This window comes from Theobroma umbraticum, unplaced genomic scaffold (genome assembly GCF_002168275.2).
Source record: "Theobroma umbraticum cultivar Fairchild unplaced genomic scaffold, ASM216827v3 scaffold_84.0, whole genome shotgun sequence".
Classification (NCBI taxonomy): Eukaryota; Viridiplantae; Streptophyta; class Magnoliopsida; order Malvales; family Malvaceae; genus Theobroma; species Theobroma umbraticum.
Window position 1 is genome coordinate 92128 of NW_018397296.1, and position 200 is coordinate 92327.

Genomic DNA, 200 nt, shown 5'->3' on the forward strand with positions numbered 1-200 from the left:
TTCCCAACTTATACCAATTTTTCCCACAACATCACATGCATGACCGGCCATGTAACACCCCGTAACCTTATTAATGATTGATGAGACTCTATTGAGGATAATAAAGGGTATTTGAGGTAAGTTTAAGTGTTAGAGAATGGCGATGGGCGGAAAAAATATTTTTGAATAAAATAATATTTTATGAATAAAATAATATTAAA